The sequence below is a fragment of the Chiloscyllium plagiosum genome, unplaced genomic scaffold (assembly GCF_037043375.1).
Source record: "Chiloscyllium plagiosum isolate Xiang-an unplaced genomic scaffold, Cpla_swu_hap1 HiC_scaffold_45, whole genome shotgun sequence".
Lineage (NCBI taxonomy): Eukaryota > Metazoa > Chordata > Chondrichthyes > Orectolobiformes > Hemiscylliidae > Chiloscyllium > Chiloscyllium plagiosum.
The window spans coordinates 68,491,119-68,515,419 of NW_028270183.1; the positions used below are offsets into that span (position 1 = coordinate 68,491,119).

A 24,301-nucleotide genomic window follows, 5' to 3' on the forward strand; every position below is an offset into this window, starting at 1 on the left:
TACTTAAAGGCTGCAGCAGGAAGTCCTCAATCAAATATGTTCTTCTTACCATTCGTCCTGCTAAGACTGCGGTATTTATCTTCATTTAGGCTATGTTATATATTTTCGGTTACACCATTCTCCTGTTAGAAGGCATCCCCCGAGATTTTATTCAATGACTTTGCCTGTTTGAAGTTTGTAAAGTCTCTCAGATACTGCCAAAACCTCTTCAAGAGGCTTCCCCTCCCAGAATCAGATCTTGCCTTCGAACTTCCCCTCATTGTCAGTCCTACTCCATAGAAACTAACTGGAGACAAATACATGCATGATGTCACCGAACAGGCCATCACCGCGCTCCACTCTCTCCCAGGGAGCAGCACGGCTCAGCGTTGGTGATCGATGCCTTACAAATCCACTTGGGATGATGGGAAGAGTGGTTGTCATCTACTTATCCACGATCAAAATGAACCTGAATCTGAGAAGTTACCATTCCAATCAGTTTGAAGTACATGCATTAAATGTAGATAAATGAGACTAATTCGACTGTTTATGATATAGATTAAGAAACACAAGATTTGATCTTAATGGTAAAAAGCTGTGATTTCCGAAGCGTGAACACTGAATGCACAACTTTAAATTGCATAAGTGCAGACTTCGAGGTGTAGCTCCTGTGTGAGAATTGGAATATCATTTGCAGACATTCAAAACGACACCTGGAAACATTATTTATCTTTCGGACTGTCTGGAAAATCGCACGATCGCAATAATTTTCGTAAAATCCCAATTGTGTGGAAGTAGGCCGTTCGGTCTATCAAGCCCATACCAAAGCAGTGAAGATTATCCCAACAAAAAACACTTCCTAATCGATCCCCTTCCAGTTTCTCTCAGCGAAATAACCTGAAGTCCACATACCTGGACAAGTTGGGTATTTTCCATTTGGCAATCCACCGAAACTACACAGATTTCATAATGTGGGAGGAAAACTCACGCACACATGGGGGGAATACAAGCACCATACAGACAGTCGCCACAGGATGGAATTGAACTGGGTCCCTGGCACCGTGTGGTAGAAGTGCGAAGCACGTTTATTCTTCCGTCAGCTCAATGGGTTCAAGATAAATGACATTTAAACAACTCAGGCAAAGCTTTGAAGCATATATCGTCCCTTGAAGTATGTTTTTCTTTTAAATTGAACCACATTTCAAAATACATACATTGCAAAAGAACCGCTTGAACCTTAAGATTTCATCACGAACAACAACGAGTTCAGAATTACATGCGGCAGCAGGAGTAAATGAGCTTGAACATAGTGTGGAGGGGAAACTGCGTGTAGTGGTGTTTCCGCGTACCTGCTGTGGAGGTTGCAGTTTTAGACTGCGATGGACCAATTCAGAAATCACACCAGGTTATAGATTCACATGTTTATTTGAAACAACAAGATTTCGGAACAGAGCCCTTTCGTTAGGTGAAGTGGGAGGGAATAACACAGAACACTGAATTTAAGGGAAGAGAGATCAAGGGCAGACAGATCAAAATATCAGGCAAATTGTGGGAGCGGTGTGTCAAAGACTTAGTCTCTGCAAGTGAACAAGAGTGTCAGACAGTGTGAGTAATGTGTCAATAACTGAGTGCCAACATAATGATTGACCTATTATCCAACAAAATGAGGCAGAGAGATAATCATAAACCGTTAAAATAAAGCCGTACTGGAGACAAATCAAGGCACTGGAATGACATGGAACAGAAACAGAAGCAACTGGAAAACAGCTCCACAACAAAAACACCAGAGGAAGGGTAACCAGTTCCGAAACATTAACTCTCATGTTCCTCCACAGATGTCCCCAGACCAGCGAAACACCTGCCCCCTTCGCCACGATGCCCCAGTCTCGTTCCCGCACCCCGCCCAGTAACCCTTGCCCTTGCTCCTGATTTACAGCATTCCCAGTTCTTCTGATTTTTCTTTGGTTCGAGTCGCATGCCGCGAGTCTGACCCAAATTATCAGTTAGCCAATATTGAACAAAGTGATTAAGGTAGAGAGACAATAACAACTTGTCACGGGAATGGTGTGAAAACAGAAAAATAAGGAAGATTTCACAGATACAGAACAGTGTGGTGGGTCACATGTGGTGTGACATTAACCGAATATCATGGTTGATGCCATCACCACAACGAAGGTAGTTGGCGATCCAATTCTGTTTGGCGATTTTGCGTTGTTGTGTACATCGAAAGCCGCCTTGGCCGACATTTAGTCGAAGATTGAAAACCAAATGTCCTTGATTGCTGAACTCTTCCCCGACTGGGTGTGAATAATCCTGTCTGGTAACTATTATGCCGTTACCATTCATCCATTGGCATACCATCTGCATGGTCTCGCCAATATACCATTACTGGGTATCTTGTGGTATCTTGTGGTATCATTGCCTGCTGCATATGTGACAAACAACATTGCCTGAGTCACATGAGTATCTGTCGTGTACGTGGTGGGTGGTGTACCAACGGGTGATGGTAGTGTCCATGTCTTGCAAAGGTTGCGAAGGCATGGTGCTGTGTTGTTGTGGTTAATGCTATGTGAAGGCTGAGTAGTTTACTGTAAACGGTCGTATGTTATAATTTTGCTGGGTGTTTGAAGGTGAGAATTGAAGTCTTGGGGATGTTCTTAGTGAGATGCTCATCATCATCGGTGACATGCTGAATCCTGTGAAGAACGTGCTGAGCTCCAGGAAAGTACTGACGACGAAAGATACTCTGTTAGTCGCATCCTCTGTCTGTCTTCTTACGAGTTCACAGCAGATTTTCACTGTGGCACACCGGAACTGGCGATCAATCAGTTCAACATGTCCCCCATTATCATGAGGATATCCTTCAAAATCTTTAGGTGTCTGTCGCATTATTCCTCATCTGAGCGGTTCCTGTGCAGGTGAAGCGCTTGTCCTTACGGTATGGCTTCTTTAATATATTTAGGGTGGAAGCTGGAGAAGTGCAGTATCGTGCAGTTATCCTTGGGCTTGCGGTGGAGTGAGATACTGAGGTGTTATTTCTTAATTTTGGTTTGTGGTCGATTCGGTTGTATCATCCTTATAAATGGAATAGGCATTCAGTTAAAACCACGAACAGAAATACCAGGAGAATCTCAGCAGATCTTACAGCGTCTATTCAGAGAGAATTAGAGACAAATATTTCAAAACTTCATCAGAACTCGGTAATCTCCCACAGGCACTGCCAAACTGGTTAGTTTCGACAGCAGTTTCTGTTTTTGCTTCAGATTCCCAGAATCCACAGTTCTTTACAGTAACCATTAAAGCAATGCAGAAACTTTTTTTATCGTTCGTCATACCAAAGGTTTCTGTTTGGAAAACATTTTCCTGACGCCATTAGAAACACGAAACGGTGCTGCACAGAAAACAGGTGCATTATGAACATCAATCGCTGTCGCCCTGGGGCTATTGAACCAGTAACATTTCAGTTAACAGTCGAGTGAGCTCATACTTCCAACCTAACACCTTGGACGATCCTCGAAAGCAGGCTGTGATTGACCTCCAAATTCAGGCTGCCATTCCCAGAACGACAACTGTACTCTATCAGTTTTACTTTTCCGAAATAAGGACTGGGACATTCATAATGGAGACATGGGAACAGTCTGATCCCATCCACGACAGACACACCCATGTCACTGGGAACCAGCTCTGCTCCAATCGGGAACATCTCTCTTCGAACCTCTCAGTATCTTGTGTGGTATCGAGTATTTTCATTGTCCCAGTGTCCATATAAGGTTTGTATTCCTCATGACCGAGAATTACTTCAATGTCTCCAATCAGTTCTTGTCCTGAGAACATCAGAATCAATGTCCCGTCCTCTTAAAGAACGGGAAGTTGTCCTGACTGATTCCTATCAGTCTGACAATTCACCCTTCTTCATTCTCCTCTGAGTCCTTTTCCCAAAGAGTTTCTGAAGTTTCACGAAGCTGGAGACTGGGTGACGTGCTTTGCCTTCGAAACATTTTTTCACCTGACAAGTGACAATATTTTCCCAAATTCTGTTCACAATCGCCTGTATTTCACCATGTCCAGGGATGAGATGTCCCGTTGTGGAGAGATTCCCGATGTTGGTGAGTTTCGCTTTGGAGCAAAGATGGTTTGTCAGCAATATCCTGCGGCTATTTATAATGATGGGAAAATTAATGGTGGGGATTGGTTCTTCGACGAGCGGGGATGAAGTGTTGCCACTGACCAGAGTTAGTGAACGGAGGACTGGGGTAAAAGGAATCTATTCAAAAGCAGCACTTCAGCACAGTACATTCAAAGAATACTGCAAAGTCTCGATGGGTTTGGCAGTAACTGTGAAAAGAGAAACGGAGATAATGTTTTAAGTGTGTTGCGTTTTTGATTAATAACTTGAGTTTGCTAAGTCTAATCAACTGACTGGTCTTGTTTGTTGAGACGAGATTTCTGAACTGTGAGTGAAAACTCGTCCTGCATTACATCACCAAAAACGGAGCCAGCAGAATTCGAACCTGTGGAGGGAAGCCCCAATGGATTTCTAATCCATCACGTGTATCACGCGGCCATGACTACACGCGTGCAATGCTGCCTTAGTATGTCTTGTGTAACGGAAAGTTCCAACCTGAAACACCAGGATTTGGCTTTTCCTGGTACCCCAGTATTCGCTGTCAGACTCTCTTGCTTTCGAAAGGAGGAGGATGCTGGGGTGCCAAGAAAAGCCAAATCCTGGTGTTTCAGGTTGGAACTTTCCATTACATAAGACATACTAAGACAGCATTGCGTGCATGTAGTCATGGCCGCATCAATTTTAATTACACACATATTGATGAGAGATAAAGTGGATGGGTCGGATCCATTTTCATGCGCAGAGAGGTGAATAAACACAGCACTGGCTCGCGAAAGAAAAATGGCCTTGCATTGGGGCGGCACGGTGGCACAGTGGTTAACACTGCTGGCTGATAGCGCCAGAGACCCACGTTCAATTCCCGCCTCGGGCGACTGACTGTGTGAAGTTTGCACGCTCTGCGTGTGTTTCCTCCGGATGCTCCGGTTTCCTCCCACAGTCCAAAGATGGTCAGGCGAATTGGCCATGCTAAATTGCCCGTAGTGTTAAGTAAGGGGTAAATGTATGTATGTATGTGTGGGTGGCGCGGCGGTGTGGACTTATTGGCCCAAAGGGCCTGTTTCCCCACTGTAAGTAATCTAATTTGTCTGGCCCTATTCACTGCCAGTAGAATTACGCTCATTGAAGTCTTCTTGAAAAAAATTCACCACTGGCAAATCTGATGTGCAAATTAGGTCTACTATTTTTAATCAGAGGTCAAAATATGAAAATGTTTCAAATATACGGAGCGGCACTGGAGAATGCAGACCTACCTTCAGGGGCTTATTCTGCTCTGATGTACACCCCCGAGAAATTGGGACGAGAGTGCGTTCTCACAGCTGAAGGGATCAAACATTTAAGAAAATGATAAGGAGGATATTCACTCTTTCAGAGGGTAGCAAATCTGTGGGTTTCCTAACAACAGAGGGCTGTGAAGGCGAGGTGTATTCAAGGCTGTGATAGACAGACATGGAGCATCATGGAGATGAGGATAAAAACGGGGGTTGAGAATTTCCCAAATCAGCCATGATCTCATTGAATGTTGTCGCAGACTTGATAGGCTAAATTGCTTCCATCTGCTCTCATATCTTTGCCGGCATTTGGAAGATACCGGACACCATTTTAAAAGAAGAAAAACACAAATTTAGGGAGAGGTGGTTGCAATCAAACTGAAACGAAATTAGTTATTGAGCGAAAAATCACACTTGGCATGTTTCCAGATTTCTTTGCTGGCATGACGAACGGAGTTGATCAAGGTCGTCTGATTGTACTTGGGCATGAAACAAACAAAGATTAGTGACATAATATTCATTTTCTTTATGTCAAATGTAATATCTTTCCTGATGGTCACAATAAAGGAGATGGTTTCCAAGAAAAGACAGAGACTAAGTCAGCTGTAAACTGATCGATGACCAAAATATGGCTCGCGTTGTTCTCTGGGACAAATATGATTTATTGATTATTGTCATCCAAACTTTTTTTTTACCATTGAACCGTGAGTGGGAGATGGGAAGCTAAGATCACCCGTAACTATTGCCATCTTTTATCACTCACATGTAGTATTTTTTTTCTGTACGTTGTGGTTACTGCGAGTGCACTTGTAAACTACACCTGCGGATGACTTCTTCCCTCACTGGTCCTCATTTCTACACAAAAACGTTTTACATCCTTATCTCCTGAATCAAGGTAATATGCAACCAATTGATAAATGTCACTAATACCTTGGCATTTAACACGCCTCCGTTTGTCACTTTCCAATGTAAATTAATAATTTGCCGTGTTGCAATTTCACACAATAAGAGATAACAAAATACAGGGAGGTGTACCAGGTTTGCAAACGCACGTTATTGAAGCTAAAACGCAGGAGTCTGCCCAAAATACGATCACGGAAGCATGCACCGAACCGTCAGGAAGCACACAATAAGTCCAGTTTCAGAGGGCATGACAGGAACAGCACCAGAAAAACCACCAAATTCCTTCTCTCGGCTAATATTTTGGATGTACATCTCAATGCGCAATCGAGTTTTACATATGTTCCAACAGTAATTACAACACAATGAATTATCCAGTGCTGCAGACGGTCCAAGCCCCTGAATCAGAAATACTCAATTCCCTACATACAACTACAAGAACATCTGCCCGTGGCGTATACGGGCTGGCCGAAGTTCATGATTGCAGCTCGCTAGTTGTCCGACTGTTTCTCCGATATAGTGTTTCGTGCAGTCCCTGCGTGGAATCTTGACAACCACATTTGTCCTGCTCAAGTTGGGCATTGGATATTGTTTTCTGGTGAGCTTTCCCTCAGCGAGGCTGTTGGGTGATGTGCTGTCCTAAATCCGTGTGTTCAGAGGAGTCTGGCTATCAGTTTCCAGAAATTTATTTTAATAAAGGGAAGCATTTTGTTTCAATTGCTTTATGGCATATCCTAGTTGACAATTTAGTGTGCCAGACATCTGGGAATGCAGTTGTGGGATACATATTCTTGGCAAAGAAATTGTGTGGACGTCACTAATTGCCACGGCCAGCTGTCCCGAGTAGCTATACGTACAGACAGCAAGCATCCTCGAGAGCAGCACAACAGTAATAGGAGAGAGCAATCAGAAAGCAGCCAGAGGATTTCTAGAAGCAGGGCACCCATCCATGGATTCCATCAATAAACACATTGATCAGGATCCAATCTGCAATACCAACAAGCGGACCCAGCGGCAATGAAACTAAATCAATTCCAACCGCCACAGGACAGGAGGCTTCACAACAAGCTCTGCAACCCCAAGGATGTTACCCAGAACTGTGAGGATCCCACTTCCCAGCACCGCAAAACGTTCCAACAACATCTCCATGAAGCACACGAGCTTTGCATCTTTCTGCTCCAAAGCACTCCGATTTTTCACAGCAGAGAATTGTACACTGAACTCCCGCGTGCAAGGTGAGGATGCCAAATCCAACACGATCAATAAAGACAGTGAGAGCGAGGGCAACAATTTCCATTGTCATATGGACAGCCACAAACACTCTCTTTGAAAGGTACCTTTAAATATGAAAGTCTGTGCAGCAGTATAATCGGGGAACCAAGTAGCCTGCGCTGGGTATTCATATTTCAGACAATTTCCTTTGTTCACCGTTTTCACTGAAAGTGAATGGATATTACCATTTCAATGCTGATATGAAACCAGATTCTACATTGTATCTGCTCGCCGGTTTTGTTGTTGCAGTGGCGATGAGACATGTTTTTTGTATTTCTCGCATTTCCTTCATTACTGTCCTGGTGAAGGGGGCTGGTGGTTGGTCCTCTCGATCAGATTTAGTCATCAGCGCATTGTTGACCTAATTTCATCACGAGTGCAATTGGTAAACTTCATTTTTCATGGATTATTGCTGTTCCGTTTTGTTTTATGTTTGTTGAGCACTTCCTGTGACTTGGCAATGCACTAAATCTCCAGGTTGTCCTGAATTGCTTCGCTGCTATTTCTCTGAGCAGTTCATGACATAATCGGCTTGCACTGCAGCAAAGGCAGCATGCATGCTTCGGTGTGTCTGACAACGGTCCACCCTTTCTGTTTTGCTTCTGTTCCACATGAAGAGCTGTCAGTTTCTGGATTCGTTGGAGAGCTGAGGGGAGTAACATTATCCTTGCGGAATAAATCTTCAGACAAACTCTTTGATGGCAAAGTTGGGAAGGTGCCAAACGAATGGTCATTGGCAGCAAAAGTCCGGAAAGACCCTCATTGCTGGGTCAACTCGTCCCATCCACCCTCCAGATATATAGACAAACGCGCTGACTGCATAACAAACAGAGTGCATTTTTTTGCAAATGGTCCAATAAAACTGGTGTCAGCTGCGGGAGCACACCAAAGATGCCGAGCACGGAAAAAGACCCTACTATCGAACCTGTCCCTGCTGAACAGATAACCGAAATTAATTGAACCATGTTTGCCAAAATGTGTTCCTTATCTCTCCGAACGCTTCCTGTCTATATACCCATTCGGATGTCATTGAATTTGCGTTAACTGTGGCAAATCATTCTGCACACACAAAAATGTCTGAGTGAACTCGCTGAGTTTCTGCATGACACCATGACCAGACTTTGGGCCAAAGTTGGAAACTGCGACTAGACTAGATGGCTCTCTGATTCGCCGCAATGAACAATGGGCGGAATGGCCTTTTCCCACTTTGTAAGCCTTCGAAGACAAGTTGAAAATAATCTGCAACGAAAATGTTCTTGTGAGGATTTACTTGTGAGGATTCGGTACTCTCAGCAGGTGAAATACTGCAGAGTGTGAAAATAGATAAGTCAGCTGGGCCGGATGTGATCTATCTGATGTTGTTTAGCAAATGCACTGCAGGTAGGTACAAATCAAGCTGATGCTAACAACGGCTCGTTTTGAGCCGCTAATTTGCAGTGAAGTGGCAGCGCCAATAAAAGGTGTCACGCATCTCGTCTAATTCCACATCCACAGCTCGAAATGACCGGAGGTCTCTCGCTGAGTATCTGCAGGGTCTTGCTTGGACGACACCATGACACTTTTTCACTGGAGTGGATCATGAAATCGCGTCGTGACTGTGAATAAAACGATGGAAACTTCCAGCAGAGAAGGAGGCGACCCTGAAGCAGGCAGCTGAGGACAAATGTTTCTCCTTTGCCAGTGAAAGGCTCTGCTTCAAAAATTGGAAACTTCGAAGTGAAGCAGTGTTGGTGATTATCTTCGCTGCTTGTTCACCTTTTTCATTCTGATTCCGTGAAAGTCCATGGCATTACATATCGACATTCTGCCAACGCTTGGCTTGTCTCTTGGGCCAGTGGCATAATGGATAACGCGTCTGACTTCGGATCAGAAGGTTGTAGGTTCGAGTCCTACCTGGCTCGAGGGGAATGTTTTGCTTTGACTGTCGTCTACGTTGACGCTCCGCTGTGAAGCCCTTGCGGGACGTCGCCTCTGTGCTTTCTCATTTAAAACTTGCATTTGTCCTGTTGTCCATATCAAATTCCAGCTCTCCACAACGGACACCTCCGTCAGTTTGGGGGTATCTTTCTGTGTGTCTCCCTCTGTGGGTGAAAATGAGCATGAGTTCCTCAAAAGGCTTACAATTCGTTGTGGAAGTGTCATACTTTTGCCCCGTTATTGTGCCATTTAAGAACATAGGATAACCTCATTGAAATTTGCCCTTGAAACATTAGAACACACGAGACTTTGGGCCAAAGTTAGAACTGTGACTAGAACAGTGGCACAGTGGTTAGCACTGCTGCCTCACAGCGCCTGAGACCTGGGTTCAATTCCCGCATCAGGCGACTGACTGTGTGGAGTTTGCACGTTCTCCCCGTGTCTCTGTGGGTTTCCTCCGGGTGCTCCGGTTTCCTCCCACAGTTCAAAGATGTGCAGGTCAGGTGAATTGTCCATGCTAAATTGCCCATAGTGTTAGTTAAGGGGTAGATGTAGGGGTATGGGTGGGTTGCACTTCGGGGGGTCGGTGTGGACTTGTTGGGCCGAAGGGCCTGTTTCCACACTGTAAGTAATCTAATCTAAAAACAGATGGCTCTCTGATTAGCCGCAATGCACACGGACGGAATGGCGTTTTCCCACAATCTGCAACGGAAATGTTCAGAAAGGGTGTTTTATTTACATCAAATTCTATAGTATTTATCGCTTTGTCTTGTTATTTACTTGTGAGGATTCGGTACTCTCAGCACCGTGGCCCGGATCGTATTCCTGCTCATGGAATGGTTGTATTGTTCAGCAAACATATCGGTGTACCAGTACTTCTGCCGATTTATCCGATGCTGGCATGTCATTGGTTTTGTCCAAAACATTATGAAGTTTAACATAAAACAAATAGCTGCAGTTTCTGGAAATCTGATCAAAAAACGAAAATTCTTTGGGGAACGTAGCAGGACTGGCAACAGAAAGGTCTACTTGCCTGCTCTTCGGATGCTGCCTGACCTGCTGTGCTTTTCCAGCATCACTCTGATCTAAAATCTGGTTTCCAGCATCTGTAGTCCTCACTTTTGCCTAGTTCCTTCAGTGTCGCTAGTTCCCAATTCAAGAACTCCATCTCTAGCGGTTTCATGTCTGTACCTCCATGCTGAGGAGTTGAAGAGTGAAGAAAAGTAACTCACCCCTCCATCTCTGGGGTAATTAGGGACTGAAAATGAATCGTGTCACATTGAAATATATCTAGATGCGACTTAATCTTTGTCTTTTATTGGGAACCATCTCTTTCATTGTAACCATCAGGAAAGAACATTTCGTTCGCCAGAAAAAGAAATGAATATGTCACTAACCTTTGTTTGCTTCAGGTCCAAGAATACTCAGATCAATAGCTCCCTTGCTTACCTCTGCTGGTCATGTTCGCAAAGAGATCTAGCAAATTGCCAAGTGTGATTTTCCTTTCAAAAAATAATTTTGACTCAGTTTGGCTGCAAATGTCTTTTCCTACCTTTGTGCTTTTCTTCTTTTACATTGGTGTCTCGCACCTTACAAATGACAGCAAAGGTATGAAAGGAGATGGAAGCATTTCGCTCATCAAGTCAGCGACAGCTTTCAATGAGATCACGGCTGATTTGGTCAATGTTCAACCCTGCTGCGCTGTATGTAGTCATGGCCGAGTGGTTAAGGCGATGGATTAGAAATCCATTGGGGTTTCCCCATGTAGGTTCGAATCCTACTGACTACGTCGTGAATGCTTTCCTGCAGGAGCAATTTTCGCTCAAAGTTCAGAAAACCTATTTTGCAAACCAGTCCGGTAATTTGATTAGAATTGGGAAACTCGAGTTCTTCATCAGAAATGTACCATATTTAAAACATTATCTCTGTTTCTCTTTCCAGATACACTGCTCGACACATCGGGTTTCTGCAGTTGTTATTGAACTTCCTAAACAGAAGTGCTGCTTTTCATTAGATTCCTTTAATCCCTGTCCTCTATTCTCTGACTCGGGTCAGTGGCAACACTTCCTCCTGCTCGTCAAAGTGCTCATTTCCCACCGCTCCCTCTCCCATCATTGCAAACAACCGCAGGAAAATGCCACTTAACCATCTTTGTCCACTTTGTTCCAAAATGAAACTCACCAGCCTCAGGAATCTCTCCACCAAACGGGACTTCTCATCCCTGGACATGGTGCAAGCCAGAGGATTGTGAAGAGATACTGTGAAAATATTGTCAGTTAGCAGTTGGAAAAATGTTTAAGAAGCAAACGATATAATTTAGGCTCCAGCTTTGGAAATCTTGACATACTCTTTGGGAAATGGAATCAGAGGAGGATGAAGAAGTGTGAACTGTCGGACCGAGTAGAGGACGGGACATTGACTCTTATCTTCATGTATTTTTCACATTTTCCCATATTGCTGAGTATCATGCACATGTAGGTATATATTCAAGTCACTGTTTCAGGTAACGTCTGACCCCTCTATCTCTCTTTACTGAGTGTGGACATCTTTCATTCATTAATGGGACATCGGTGTTGGTGGCTGGGCCAGCATTTATTTCCCTTTCCGAGTTGCTCTCGAGAAGCAGTTGGGGAACTGCCTTTCTCAACCCATGCACTTCGATGTGCTGTCAGCTGCCAGTGCTCAGGTCTGTCTGGTTTCACTTCTTTGAGAACTTGCAGTATTATATCTGAATGGCTGGCTTGGCCATTGCAAAGGGCATTTGAGAGTCTGCCATTTCTGAGGGTCTGGAGTAACATGTAAGTCAGACCAGTGAAGATAGCAAGTTTCCTTCTGTGGAGGACACTAGTGAGCCTGGGTTTTTTTTTAGTTTTGACAGCAATCAATATTTCATTAGATTGCTAATTCCAACTATTTTATTGAATTCAAATTCCACCATCTGCTGTGGTGGGTTTGAAGTCCGGGTTTGGGTCATTGTGTGATGTACTTAGCAGGCTGAATGACATCAAGCTGTTCGTGTGTAAATCCTGAGAGGGCAGAATGGTCTCCTCCTGTCTCATTATAATGTTGATGACTGGCTGAATGGGATCGTCCTTTATCTCTGTAATATTACAGAGTGCATACGAGAACAACACATGAGGCAGGAGCAGCAGCTGGCCATTCAGCCCGTCGTGCCTGCTGCACCATTCAGAATGTGTATTGGTGATGTGATTATAACTAAACACCCCTTTCCTCTCTGTTCCCAATAAACATAGATTATCTTGTTCATCAAAGTTCTATGATACCCAACCTTGAGCGTTTTCAGTAACTGTTACTTCGGCAGGAGAACGCCACAGATCACAGAACCTTAAAGAAAAAGGAACATCCCTGTCTCAGTCTGAAATGGGAAGGCCCTTAGTCTCAAAATGTGTTACCCTCAAACCAATCGCCAATCTTTTGAGATGAAAATGGATGATAATTAGGAACAGATATTGGCCATTCAGTCCTTGAAACCTGTCTTTGTTGCCATTAACACTCGTAAATCACATACTCACCAATTTGAGTCTCCACTGAAATTGCGGGAAGACAATCCCAGGCACCGAAAGATCATATCAGCATGAGACACTGGAGCAGAATTCGATCATTCATCCCATCTAATCTGCCATGGCAATTGATTACCGCTGAAATATTTCTCAACTCCATTCTCCTGCCTTCTCCAACTGACCATTGATCACTTATTAATAAAAATGTTATATCTCTGTATTAAAGACATTATCTGTGCCTGTACGTGGGGGGTTTGTTCGTGTGTTTGTGTGTAAATGTGCATGTGTTATGTGTGTTAGTGTCAGAATCTAAGTTCGTGTGCACCACTGTTGCATCTTTTTGCAACGTTGTTTTTCAAGAAAATACATTGAAATTGGAATCAATCTCCTTCCTGCTCTCTTTCTGTCCGTTCCAGCATTGTGTGTGTGTGTATGTCGCGGGGGGGGGGGGGGGGGGGGGGGGGGCGGGGGATTAAGTTGTGTGTGTTGATGGTGCTGTCAGCTTGGATGGTGCTGTGAGCTGCTTCCCTCCCTCTCTCCCTCCCGACTGCGATGGAAATAAAGATCTAAAACAATCATGATAGAGATTGATATAAATTCTGCATTATAAACACTGGGATTAAAATCACTGTGACAATCTCTGACACAGGCAGAGACACACTGTGGCACTCTCTGATACTCTCCAACACACTGTGACGCTCTCTGAGACACACTGTGACACTCTCCGACACTCTCTGTGACATACTGTAACGCTTTCTAGCACATCTGAAACACTCTGTGACACTCTCTGACAGACGGTAACACACTCTCTGACACCGACAATGACACTTTCCGACTCTCCCTGACTCTCTGAGACATACTGTGACACTCACTGAGACACAAAGTGACACTATCTGACTCTCTCTGCAACTCTCTTAGACACACTGTGACACTCTCTGATTCTCTCTGACACTCTCTCAGACACAATGTAACACTCTCGGATTCTCTCTGAAACACACTGTGGCACTCGCTGACAGATTGTTTGAGACACACTGTGACCCTCTCTGACTCTCTCTGAAACTCTCTGTGGCACTCGATGACACTGTTTGAGACACACTGTGACACTCTCTGAGACACTCTGTGACACTCTGTGACTCTATCTTCCACACTGGAACACACTTTCTCCCCGTGTCTGTGTGGGTTTCCTCCGGTTGCTCCGGTTTCCTCCCACATTCCAAAAATGTGCAGGTTAGGTGAATTGGCCAGGCTAAATTGACCCTAGTGTCAGGTCAGGGGTAAATGTAGGCGTATGGGTGGGTTGCTCTTCGGCGGGTCGGTGTGGACCTGTTGGGCCTGTTTCCACACTGTAACGTAATCTAATCTAATCTAAAAATCTAAACACTATGTCGCTCTCTGTCCCTCTCTGAGACACACTGTGACCCTCTCTCACTCTCTCTAAAACTATCTGTGGCACTCTCTGACACTGTCTGAGACACACTGTGACACTCCCTGACTCTCTCTGAGACACACTGTGACACTTTGTGGCACTCTGTGACTCTATCTGTCACACTGGAACACACTATGTCACTCTCTGCGCCTCTCTGAGACGCACTGTGACACTCTCTGGGACACACTGTCCCAGAGTACACTGGTGAGTTCACACATTCTCTCTCTCACATACACACATTTGTATACTCTGCTCCCTCACACTCACTGTATACCTGTTATAGCACCAATCCCCTAACAAGGCTCATGCTCCACCACTCTCACTACTGCATGCAGCACCTTCCCTCTCTTTCTGTCTTGCCTTTCTAATGCCCCCCACATAGTCATAGAATATTCTGGGGAATCCTAATTATGGAATGTTCCAGTATTGTTCCAACCTATTCCCAGTTTCAGGAAAACGGCTGTGCCCCAGTGTGTAACACGTAAGAGGATGGAGTAGAGATGTACGTTTTTCAAATCACACACAATTAAATTCCACCATGAGGCCATTCAGTACTTCAAATATGTTCCAACGTTCAATTCGTTTGGGGGTGTTCTGATCGTTTTCTCAGCTCCATGTTACAGGACGTTTCAGTCATTCAACCCCCAGCTTCCTGTTACTGAGCAGACGATTCTCAGTCACTTCATACCCCGGGTTTCTTCTAGCAAATGTTCAGAAGACATTTCCCATGGAGATGGATTCTCCTTACAATATATTTCATTTGATTTATAAATTCATGCAACAATCAGCATGCTTTCCACAGACCATTCAAAAACATGCACTTATTTTATGGTTATCGGTATCCAATCACAATTATTCAATCTGGTTATTTCACTTGTCTCACCTTATTGTATTCAGCCAAAGACAGCTTCCAAACATTTGTCTCATTATAAAATACAATTTCTAGCACAGAACATTTTTGTCTCAAATACACCTTTTTCCTTGTCATTAAAATTTATCTTGCCCTTTTTTCTGCGGCTGATTCTATGTGTAGTAGTTACACAGTCTCCCACTCAGATGGCTGGATGGTTGGTTTGGGATGCAGAGGGAGGTCACCAGTGCAGGTTCAATTCCCCACACTGACAGAGGTTGCCATGAAGGGGATGCTCTCTCAACCTCACCCCATCACCCGTGTGGTGACCTTCAACGTAAACCACCATGAGTGGTCTCTCTAATGATAGTTATTTGGGACTCCAATCTATCAATGTTAGCATTTTAACTTATTAGCAAAATAATTTATTGAAAAATATATTATTATTATTATTATTATTATATTATAGCAATAACAAAACAACTCAAATAACTGGACACAATTACACCCATGTGCATGTATATATAAAATAAGTTAAAGTCTCTAAACGGACAGAAGAAAAACAAAAATAAACAATAAGTAATAAATAAATAATATGGCTCAGCATAACAAAGTGATAGCTCTCGTTCTTCGAGAGCATGAACTGATACACATTCATACGTTCATAATTCCTAATATGTGATTCATTAGACAAAATCGTTATGGCTATATAAAAGCCCTTTTTAGAGTGGCAGGTACGCCTGTATCGCGGTAATCCAAAAAGGGTTCCCATACCTCATATAAATCTCTGCTTTCCGGTGCACCATACTGGTGAGAATGTCCAAAGGGATATTCTCCATGATGAGCTTACAACCACCCAACAGACCCGGGGGATTTTCAGACATCCAAAACTTCAGAATATTTTTCCTAGCACAGGAAGTATGAGGGAGATACTAAAGGAGTATTGTGCATCAGTATTTACTGCGGAAAATGATATGGAAGATATAAAATGTAGCGAAATAGATGGCGACACCTTGCAAAATGTCGATATTACAGAGGAGGAAGTGCTGGATGTCTTGAAACGGGTAAAGATGGATAAATCCCCAGGACCTGATCAGGTGTACCCTAGAACTCTGTGGGAAGCTAGAGAAGTGATTCCTGGGCCTCTTGCTGAGATATTTGTAATATGGATAGTCACAGGTGAGGTGCTGGAAGACTGGAGGTTCGCTAATGTTGTGCTATTGTATAAGAAGGGTGTTAAGTACAAGCCAGGGAACTATAGACCAGTGAGCCTGACGTTGGTGATGGGCAAGTTGTTGGAGGGAATCGTGAGGGACAGGATGTGCATGTATTTGGAAAGGCAAGGACTGATTAGAGATAGTCAACATGGTTTTGTGCGTGAGAAATCATGTCTCACAAACTTGATTCAGTTTTTTGAGGAAGTAACCAAGATGATTGATGAGGGCAGAGGTGTAGATGTGATCGATATGGACATCAGTAAGGGTTTTGATGAGGTTCCCCATGGGAGACTGAATGGTATGGTTCGATCTCATGGAATACATGGAGAACTAGCCATTTGGATACAGAACTGGCTCAAAGGTAGAAGACAGACGGTGGTGGTGGAGGGTTGTTTTTCGGACTGGAGGCCTGTGACAAGTGCAGTGCCACAAGGATCAGTGCTGGATTCACTACTTTTTGTCATTGACATAAATGATTTGGATGCAAGCATAAGAGATACAATTCGTAAGTTTGTAGATGACACCAAAATTGGAGGTGCAGTAGAGAGCGAAGAAGGTCACCTCAGATTGACCAAATAGGCAATTGGCTTAGAAGTGGCAGATGAATTTTAATTCAGATAAATGTGAGGTGTTGCATTTTGGGGAAAAAAATCTCAGCAGGACTTATACTCTGAATGGTGAGGTCGCAGGGAGTGTTGCTGAACAAAGAGACCTTGGAGTGCAGGTTCATAGCTCCTTGAAAGAGGAGTTGCAGGTAGATAGGATAGTGATAAAGGCGTTTCCTTTATTGCTCAGAGTATAGAGTACAGGGTTGTAAGATCATGTTGCGGCTGTACAGGACACTAGTTAGACCAGCGTTGGAATATTGCGTGCAATTCTGGTCTCCTTCCTATCGGAAAGATGTTGTGAAACTTGAAAGGGTTCAGAAAAGATTTCAAGGATGTTGCCAGCGTTGGAGGATTTGAGTTATAGAGAGAGGCTGAACAGGCTGGGGCTGTTTTCCCAGGAGTGTCGGAGGCTGAGTGCTGACATAATAGAGTTTTACAAAATTATGAGTGGCATGGACAGGGTAAATAGGTAAAGTCTTTTCCCTGGGGTCGGGGAGTCAGAACGATAAGGTATAAGTTTCGGGTGAGAGGGGAAAGATATGATAGAGAACTACGGGGCAACTATTTCACACAGAGAATGGTACGTGTATGAAATGAACTGCCAGGTGATGTCGGGGAGGCTGACACAAGTGCAACATTTAAGAAGCATTTGGATGGGTATATGAATAGGAAGGGTTTGGAGGGATAGGGGCCAGGTGCTGGCAGGTGGGACTAGATTGGTTTGTGATATCTGGCCGGCATGGACGGGTTGGACCAAAGGGACTGTTTCCATGCTGTACATTTCTATGACTCTATGACTCTATGACTTGTATTGATCTCTGTTTTTTTGGTGCACCATGCTGGTGGGAAAGTCCAAAGGGATATTCTCCATGATGAGCTTACAAAGTCCCAACAGACCCGGGGAGTTTTCAGACATACAACACAACATAATACTTTCCCTAGCCCAGAAAGTAAGGATATATTTTTTTTTCCCATGTGCATCTGTGGCAGGCCCAGGAAAAGAGAAACCAGGTCCACCTCCAATTCGCTCCCCAAGACCCACTCTACCATACTGAACACAGTGCTCCAATATATACGAAGCCTGCAGCAGGACCACACGCAATGAGTAAGAGTGCCTGTAGTCATTTGGCATTGAGGACACGCTGAAGATAATCCCACTTTGAATTTTGAGAGAAAATCTGGGGTCAGGTAGACCCTGTGAAGAATTTTTAACTGCATGGAATGGGTCCTATTTCAGATCAAAATCCTTCGAACATTTTCACAAATATCTTCCCATGTCTCCGAAGAGATCTAAAGCCCCAACTCTCTCGCACAGACGTCACGAAGCTGCACAGTCTTGTCTGCGGGGACACTCTCCAACAGATGGTAAAGGGTACTGACAGAGAGCGTATTCTTTACAATAATCACCTGCTTCTCTGTATCGGATCTATAATTGTCTTTTAAAATTGTGTTTTTTAATCAAATCTCTGATCTGGAAAAAAACAGAAGAAGTCTCTACTAGGTAATCCATACTTACGAGTTATTTGATCAAACAATATAATTATTTCTCCTTCAAGTAACACGTGGTGGCTCGGTGGTTTGCACTGCTTACTCATCGCACCAGGGTCACAAGTCTGGTTACAGCCTTGGGTGACTGGCTGTGTGGAGTTAGTATATTCTCAACTGTGTCTGCGTAGGTTTCTTCCCACAGTCACAAACATGTGCATGTGAGATGACTTGGCCATTGCTCAATCGCTCATAGTGTTCCAGGATCTGTAAGTTGGGGCATTAATTAGGGTAAATATAAGATGGTAGGTGAATGGGTCTGGGTAGGTTACTCTTCAGAGGGTCGAAGTGGACTTGCTGGACCCAAGGACCTGTTTCCACACTGTAGGGATACTACGAATTCTAAATCACCCAAACAAGATATCCCACTCCTTGCCCACAGTTTAAACCTGGAATCCATTATCCCCGGTATACCAATTATGGACGAAAGAAACATGGTTTTGGCTGTATTGCCTCGATCTGACGCATTGTCCTTCAAGTTTTAACAGTTTGATAATCATTATTTTATGACAATATTCCATAAATGTTGTCATTTCATCTAATAACAACAGACGAAGAAGGGTTCACTTTGTCTGAGAGGGCTCAATGTCGAGCCATATTGATGCTGAGACCTCAGCGGCCCAGGCACTAACATACGATGAAAAAACTTAATTGATTGCTTTTAATCGGGGAGACCTACTCCTCACAATCTGTGGGGCAGTTGCAATTTTGTTAGCGAGATAAGGAATCGCTTATGGTTCCAAATAAAAGAGCTAAACCAGCCATTATGTTTCCGAAATATCTTCTGGGAAACATCATTGAAAGCATTTGAACTGGGTGTAGGAAATGAAGAAGGACATTCATTTTAATAACAGCTATCTGACCGAGCCAGGATATTGGAAATGCCTCCCATCTTTGAAGGTCTTGTTTAATTTTGTCAAACAAATGGACATAGTTCACGTTAAATAAATGATCAAATACAGATGTAATGAATATACTGAAATAGGGGAACCACCCCCGTGACCATTTAAAAGGAAACCAGGATATGCCCTCAGTATGAGATATTTCCCTAAGACCTCCCATAGGCATGGCCTCCAACTTTGTAAAATTAATCTTCTCGCCTGGAAAGGCAACAAGCGAATCAATGCATTGCATCACATAACTACCGAAATTGCGGGATTTGACGAAAACCCTCATCTGCATACAATGTAATCTTTCGAGACTTCGATCCCACCTCTCGGGCAGATATATTGGCATCCCTAGGGATGGCCTCCGCCAGTGGCTCAATCCCCAACGTAAACAAGAATGGCGAAAGGTGTCAACCTTTGTGGCTGCCTGGAGAAATATTGATATTACTGATTGGCCACACCATTAGTGAGAACCGCAGCCAGAGGATCGCTGGAAAGGACCCTCACCAACTTGATAAAAGCTTTGCGTAGACCAAACGATTTTAATGTACAGAAGAGATCCAGCCACTCAACGCAATCAAATGCCTTCTCTCATCTAAAGAAATCAATAATCCCTGGACAGATTGATGTTGACACTCTTGGATCATATTTAGTAAACTCTTCACATTGTAGGTAGATCTGCGTCCCTTTCTTCAGCCTGTTTGGTCCTCTTTGGTGACGGAAGGCAGCAAAGTTTCCACCTTAATGCACGGATCTCAGACAGGATTTTGAGACCAACATTTAATAGTGAAATTGGCGTGTAAGAAGCACAATCCTCCGGGGTCTTCCTTTCTTCAGCATCAGAGAGATATGAGCTTCTCTTAAGGATGGAGGAAGGGGTTTGTGACTGTATGAGAGACGGAACATGTTAAACATCAGCCCTGACAATAGGTTTATAAATTATTTATAAAATTCACTCGGAAATCCATCAAGAACATGCGCGTTTACATTCTGAAGCTGCTTCACACTCTCCTGTGCTGACAATGGTGCATTAAGACACAACACCTATTCAGGGATTACTCCTGGAATGCCAGGTTCTTGACAAATAGCTCCATCTTAATCCATCTATTCTCAAAATGTTCAGTCTGAAATAATTCGGTGAAAAATCTCGGACAGGAGACAATAATATTTTTGTAATTGAAGGTAAGGATCCCAATACCTTCCCTAATTGAGGTATAGAACATAGAACATAGAAAGAACATAGAACATAAAACATACAACAATACGGCACAGAACAGGCCCTTCGGCCCACGATGTTGTGCCGAACATTTGACCTAGCTTAAGCACCAACCCATGTACCTATCCAATTGCCACTTAAAGTTCGCCAATGATTCTGACTCTGCCACTCCCACAGGCAGCGCATTCCATGCCCCCACCACTCTCTGGGTAAAGAACCCACCCCTGACATCCCCTTATACCTTCCACCCTTCACCTTAAATTTATGTCCCCTTGTAACACTCTGTTGTACCTGGGGAAAACGTTTCTGACTGTCTACTCTATCTACTCTATCTTATAAACCTCTATCAAGTCACCCCTCATCCTTCACCATTCCAATGAGAAAAGGCCTTGCACTCTCAACCTATCCACGTACGACCTATTCTCCATTCCAGGCAACATCCTGGTAAATCTTCTCTGCACCCTCTCCAAAACTTCCACATCTTTCCTAAAGTGAGGCGACCAGAACTGCACACAGTACTCCAAATGTGGCCTAATCAATGTCCTGTACAGCTGTAACATCACTTCACGACTCTTGAATTCAACCCCTCTGCTAATGAACACTAATACACCATAGGCTTTCTTACAAGCTCTATCCACCTGAGTGACATATTTCAAAGATCTATGAACATAGACCCAAAGATCCCTCTGCTCCTCCACCTTACTAAAAACCCTACCGTTAACCCTGTATTCCGCATTCTTACTTGTCCTTCCAAAATAGATAAACTCACACTTGGCAGGGTTGAACTCCATCTGCCACTCCTCAGCCCAGCTCTGCACCATGTCTAAGTTCCTTTGCAGCCGACAACCGCCCTCCTCACGATCCACAACTCCACCAATCTTCGTATTATCTGCAAATTTACTGACCCACCCTTCGACTCCCTCATCCAAGTCATGAATAAAAATTACAAACAGCAGAGGACCCAGAACTGATCCCTGCGGAACACCACTTGTAACTGGGCTCCAGGCTGAATATTGACCATCTACCCCCACTCTCTGACTTCGACCGGTTAGCCAGTTTTCTATCCAACTGGCCAAATTTCCCTCTACCCCATGCCTCCTGACTTTCCACATAAGCCTACCATGGGGAACCTTATCAAATGCCTTACTAAAATCCATGTATACTACATCCACTGCTCTAACCCCATCCACATGCTTGGTCACCTCCTCAAAGAATTCAATAAGACTTGGAAGGCAAGACCGACACTTCACAAATCCGTGCGGGCTGTCCCTAATCAAGCAGTGTCTTTCCAGATACTCATAAATCCTATCCCTCAGTACCGTTTCCATTACGTTGCCTACCACCAAAGTAAGACTAACTGTTCTGTAATTCCCGGGGTTATCCCTATTCCCTTTTTTGAACAGGGGCACAACATTCGCCAATCTCCAGTCCCCTGTTACCACCCCTGTTGACAGTGAAGACGAAAAGATAATTGCCAACGGTACTGCAATTTCCTCTCTTGCTTCCCACATAATCCTAGGATATATCCCGTCAGGCCCGGGGGACTTGTCTATCCTCAGGTTATTCAAAATGTCCAACACATCTTCCTTCCTAACAAGTATCTTTCTAGCATACCAGTCCGTTTCACACTCTCCTCTTCAACAGTACGGTCCCTCTCGTTTGTAAATATTGAAGAAAAGTACTCATTCAAGACCTCTCCCATCTCTTCCGACTCAATACGTAGTCTCCCACTACTGTCCTTGATCGGACCGACCCTCGTTCTCGTCATTCTCATGTTTCTCACATACGCATAAAATGCCTTGGGGTTATCCTTGATCCTATCCGCCAAAGATTTTTCATGCCCTCCCTTAGATCTCCTAATCCCTTTCTTCAGCTCCCTTCTGGCAATCCTGTATCCCTCCAATGCTCTGTCTGAACATTGTTTCCTCAACCTTATGTAAGCCTCCTTCTTCCTATTTACAAGACATTCAACCTCCCTCGTCAACCAAATTTCCCTCACACGACCATCTCTTTCCTGCCTGACAGGTACATACATATCAAGGACACGTCGTATCTGTTCCTTGAAAAAGTTCCACATTTCCACGACATCCTTCCCTCACAGCCAATGCTCCCAACTTATGCTCCTCAGATCCTGTCTTACAGCATCGTATTTACCCTTCCCCCAACTGTAAAACCTAATCTGTTGCATGCACCTAACTCTCTCCATAACCAAGGTGAAAGTCACAGAATTGTGTTCACCATCACCAAAATGTTCACCCAGTAACAAGCCCATCACTTGTCCCGGTTCGTTACCAAGTACCAAATCCAATATGGCCTCCCCTCTGGCCGACAATCTACATACTGAGTTAGAAAAGCTTCCTGGACACACTGCACAAACACCGCCCCATCCAATCTCCTTGATCTAAAGAGCTTCCAATCAATGTTTGGGAAGTTGAAATCACCCATGCCTACTACCCTGTGGCTTCTGCACCTTTCCAAAATCTGTTTCCCAATCTGTTTCTCCACATCTCTGCTGCTATTGGGGGGCTTTGGTAAACACCCAACAAGGTGACTGCACCTTTCCTATTTCTGACTTCAGCCCATACTACCTCCAAAGGCAGATCCCCCTAGAACTGCCTTTCTGCAGCCGTTATACCATTTCTAATTAGCAACGCCACCCCCTCCTTTTTTACCACCCTCCCTAATCTTACTGAAACATCTGTAACCAGGAACCTCCAACAACCATTCCTGTCCCTCTTCCATCCACGTTTCCGTGATGGCCACAACATCGTAGTCCCAGGTTCCGATCCACGCCTTAAGTTCACTCAAATTATTTCTGATACTCCTTGCGTTGAAGTATACACACTTGAACCCATCTCTGTGTCCACAAGTATTCCCTGTCAGTGCTACCTTCTCCACAGCCTCCCTACATTCTTGGACATCCTGACAAACAGCTAGCCTGCTTGCTGGACTACCAGTCCGGATCCCATCCCCCTGCCAAATAAATTTAAACACCTCCGAAGAGTGCTAGCAAACCTACCCCCCAGGATATTGGTGCCCTCCTGGTTCAGGTGCAACCCATCCTGCTTGTACAGGTCCCACCTTCCCCAGAATGCAGTCCAATTGTCCAAATACCTGACGTCCTCCCTCCTACACCATCCTTGCAGCCACGTGTTCAACTGCACATAGGCTGTCAGGGAAGAATGTGGTGGAAATGTGGAACTTTTTCAAAGAGCAGATACGACGTGTCCATGATATGTATGTACCTATCAGGCAGGAAAGAAATGGTCGTGTGAGGGAGCCTTGGTTGACGAGAGAGGTTGAATGTCTGGTAAAGAGGAAGAAGGAGGCTTACATAAGGATGAAGAAACAGGATTCAGACAGAGCAGTGGAGGGATACAGGATAGCCAGAAGGGACCTGAAGAAAGGGATTAGGAGAGCTATGAGAGGGCATGAAAAATCATTGGCGGATAGGATCAAGGATAACCCCAAGGCATTTTATGCGTATGTGAGAAACCTGAGAATGACGAGAACGCGGGTAGGTCCGATCAAGGACAGTAGTGGGAGACTGTGTATTGAGTCGGAAGAGA

At 44.2% G+C, this 24,301-nt stretch overlaps 2 non-coding genes across 2 annotated transcripts; both read left to right on the plus strand.

Annotated features, from left to right (window-relative positions):
* The first annotated feature begins 9,373 nt into the window (after nucleotides 1-9,373).
* On the plus strand, nucleotides 9,374-9,446 carry trnar-ucg (transfer RNA arginine (anticodon UCG)). Its single transcript has one exon. It is a non-coding gene; the product is annotated as a tRNA-Arg (tRNA).
* A 1,723-nt stretch (nucleotides 9,447-11,169) lies between these two features.
* Nucleotides 11,170-11,251, plus strand: trnas-aga (transfer RNA serine (anticodon AGA)). The gene has a single exon. It is a non-coding gene; the product is annotated as a tRNA-Ser (tRNA).
* The last annotated feature ends 13,050 nt before the right edge of the window (nucleotides 11,252-24,301 follow it).